At 36.3% G+C, this 4044-nt stretch overlaps 1 non-coding gene across 1 annotated transcript; it reads right to left on the bottom strand.

The window, feature by feature from the left end:
• Positions 1-1420: 1420 nt before the first annotated feature.
• LOC145625789 (small nucleolar RNA R71) lies at positions 1421-1527 on the bottom strand. Its single transcript, XR_014110692.1, has one exon. It is a non-coding gene; the product is annotated as a small nucleolar RNA R71 (small nucleolar RNA).
• Between the last annotated feature and the right edge of the window lie 2517 nt (positions 1528-4044).

Here is a 4044-nt window from a genome sequence, read left to right on the forward strand (position 1 = left end):
CTTTAGTAATCTCTAATAATCCTTCCTTTTAGCTTTACTTATTTGCTTTATTGTTGCTTATTTTCATTAATCTTATTAGTTCATCTAGTTATTATTTGATTTCATTGTTCTTAATCATGTTTTGTTTTAAGTTTCTTGAGTTTATTTCTAGTTTTGATATTATGTTGAATCTCCCTTCTCTAGGCTAATTTCTTAGCTAGGGGAAGGGGGTGGAAAATATGTGTTGATATTGGATGAATGATGATGGTTGGATTGAACTCATGCCATAAATTAATGAAAGACTTGATTTTTGATATCTTGAGATTATTGTGGCACTTTATTTGTTGTTTTCTAGTTTAAACGCATGAAAGTGATTTGAACTAGATTAAGATCATCTCTATTTTAATGATTGCATGAGAATGAGTTGTTAAAGTGGAGTTTTATGGATTAAGCTTCTTTATTCTCTTGATTTGATTGTAACTAATAGGATGCATGAAAATGATCCTAATTAGTATAGACCTTTTTCATTGATTTACCTAGACTATTGCATGAGAATTAATTGTTTAGGTAGAATCTTGTGTTATTTAGCATGTTCATCATGATAACCATCGTTGTTCCCCTCTATTTAATCGTGTTTGACACCCACGTACCCCTAGTAGCGTTCTCTTTTCATTTAATCATCATTATCTTTGCTCGTTTGTAGTTTTTGTGCTTTTCATCCAAAAACCAACAAAAACATTCCCCTTTTTACTCTTGCATTAGTGAAAATTGATGTTGAATGAGTGAGCTTCCTTAGTGGTTAAACTCTTTACATACCCCTATACTTGTATTATGGTAGTTTAAGTATATAAATGATTAATTTGATTAGGGTAGTAGTTTAACGACCTATCTAACCCTTGATCAAATTTTGGCGCCGTTGCCGGGGAAGCGGCTTGTTTAACATTTATTTTTGCTATTGTTTGAGTCATTTTATTTGCGTTCTTTTTTTAATTATTTTGCTTGTTTAATCCTATTTGTAATTGTTAATCGTGTGCTTAGCTTTGTTGTATTCAAAGAGAGATATGGCAAGAAAAGAGGATGACCATCTTTTTAGAGAGTTTGGAAATCCGGAAATCTATGAGCTCACGAGTGGTATACTTCTCCCAACCACCGAGACTAATTTCAATATCCATCCACAATATGCTAGGATGGTACAAATTGAGATATTTTCCGGAGGTGCAAGTGAAGACCCCATTGAGCATTTGGACCGATTCCTTGAGTTGTGTGCAATAATGCAAACCAATGAAGTGAGCCAAGATTACATTCGTATACATCTCTTTCGGCAATCTCTCACCGTAAGAGCAAAGAAATGACTCAAGCTTTGGAAGCCCAACTCTTCACCACATGGAAGGATGTTGCGAAGGCCTTTCTCAAGAGGTTCATTTCCGATGAGCAAACCACAAAAACGAGGAGGAAGATAGCTTCCTTTGAGCAAGAACCGGATAAAACTCTTGGGGGAGCATGGGAAAGGTTTAAGGATTTGATTAGAGCATGTCCTCATCATGAATTCAACCATAATTTTCTCATGAGATTCTTTTATGATGGCTTGGAGCCAATGTCAAGGACCAATCTAGATGCGGGTGCCGGTGGCCAATTCATTAAGATCCCTTAAAGCCAAGCTGAAGCTACAATTGAAGAAGTGGCTACTAGCTATTCTTGGGGAGGCCAAAGAAGGTCCCAAGGGAAGCAAGCAGATCATTATGAGTTGGAGAAAGTCGGCCAACTTAAGCACATAGTTGAGCTCTTGAATGAAGGTCTTTCCAAGTTGAACTCAAGTGTTGGTTTGGGTTCAAAACCTTCACAAATCATTGATTTCTCATTTGCTCGTTGTGGTGGGACGGATCATGATGCATCCTATTGTAGAGAGTTCAATCTCAAGCATGGTAAAGCTTTGAATTTGAGGGAAGAAGAGTTTGTAACACAAGCACAATCCAAACAACTTCAACAACCTCCAAGGCAAGAAAACTCCTACCCCGAAGATGGACCTCTCTTCGATCCACCAACCAAAAATTTTCCTACCCTTCCAACCAAATAGGGAATTCTCAAGATCAACATCATTACCTATATCCTCAAGAGTATGAAGAACAATCCCCACCCAACAAAACACAAACCCAAATTCTTCAACAACCTCATATCATCACTCAAAAAATCCATGAGATCAAATCTCACAATGAAGTTGATTCCCAACAAGCCAAAATTTATTTTCTCTACTCAACCAAAAAACTCCCCATACAATCATCTACTAACCTTTAACACAATTATCAACCCAAATCTTGCAAGGAGGACAAGTTTGTAGAGGATGTGGTTGAGAAGAAGGTTCAACAAAAAAATGTGGAGCCATTTGATTTTCGTCAACCAAACGAGTTTGAAGGCCCGGTTCCCTTTCCTTGTAGGCTAGTTGAGAATGTTGTTTTGAAGAGCCCTATGACGGTGAGCGTATGTAGAATTGATGTGGTTGATGGTGTGATGGCTTGCATAGAGGAGTCCCATCCATCTGAAACTGAAGAAGTAACCATGACTAATGGGAGCTTACCTCCATGTGATGTAAGCAATTCAAAACAAGAAAATCTTGAGGGGGCTCGTGATATTAATGTTAAGAGTGATTTTGACAAGGAATTTAAGGAAAAGGATAAGGTGACAATGAGGTACGATGACTTCCTTAAAGTTCCCGCTTGGTTTGAAGGCTCTCTTAAGGAAGGTGAGATTGCCCTTATTAACATTGAGGATTCCAAGCTTAATCTCCCATTTAGAAGGAAAATTAAGAAGAGTGTAAAAAGAAGAAGAAGCAACAAGAAGAAGTGAAAGAGAAAATATGAGCTACCATTGGCTCTTGATTCATTCCCTCCTTTCCCATGTGGTGATGTGAGACCTCAAGGAGTGCTAGTTCTCAATCTTAGGAGCAACTATGATTCAATCTTCAGGTTGATGAGGGTGATGTTCTTTATTCCACCTTGAATGAGGTGAAGGGTAAAACTAGAGACCATAAACAAGCGCTTCCCAAGAGGCAACCCGGAGGATTTCTAACCCTTTTTTTTCCCTCCTTTCTTTTTCTTTTTGTTTTCTTTCTTTTTTCTCTTTTAATGTTTTCTTTTGTGTCTTGTCTTGCCTTTTTGGTTGCTTTTTGGAAGTTTGGAGCGGACTGACATATGGTGAACTCTATTTTATGCTCCTTTATTCTTTTAAGCTAACCTCACTGTGAGATCTTTCTTTTTTTCACTCTTTTACTTTTTCTTTGACTGCTTAGTTTAGGTATAGTTTAGGAAGAAGTTGAATGGTTCGATGATGTTTGCTTTTGGTTCTATGGAACCTGGTGTAGGCACCCAAATGTGTCTCCCCTAAACCAAACCCAGTGATGAATACCTTTCATGTCATTTGATTATTGAACAAAGCGAAAGTGTAAAAAGTCTAGTGATGAGGATGTTTTTATTAAAATATCTCTTTTCCAATGATATATTATAAGCCCAGGCCAATTCCGATGAATAATGAGAAAGTTATGGCCAAAATACTAAACTGGGCCCGAACCGGATCTTACCTACGTCCCAGTGATCATGTGGAGGGTCCAAAGGTCTAATCCTATTCTAAACTAATTAGGATTAATTAGAAGATTCTATAAGTTTCTAAAAGATATTAATTATCCTTTTTGAAAAGATAAGATTAAAGAATTTGAATTAAATAAAAACTATCCTTTTTTAAAACTTTCCTTTTCTTTAATCCTAATTCTATTCGAATTTAAAGATGTTCGAAGACAGTCAGATTTTATTTTCGTGCCTCATTATCTTTATCCAAATTTTATATGGTTGGATAGATCTTGAAATTATCTTTCCAATGGTATATTATAATATTAAATTCGAGTTATAACGAAAAAGATATGAATGAGATATGAAACTCTATCCAAAACTGACACCGTTCCACTATTTCGGCCATATATTTTTATCTCCAAAAGTTTGTAATATTATTCTAATTGGGTTGGAAAGTAGACTTCAATATCCTTCCAACGACATATCATATGCCTTATTTGGACTTCTA

The sequence above is a fragment of the Chenopodium album genome, chromosome 3, assembly GCF_948465745.1.
Source record: "Chenopodium album chromosome 3, dcCheAlbu1.1, whole genome shotgun sequence".
NCBI lineage: Eukaryota > Viridiplantae > Streptophyta > Magnoliopsida > Caryophyllales > Amaranthaceae > Chenopodium > Chenopodium album.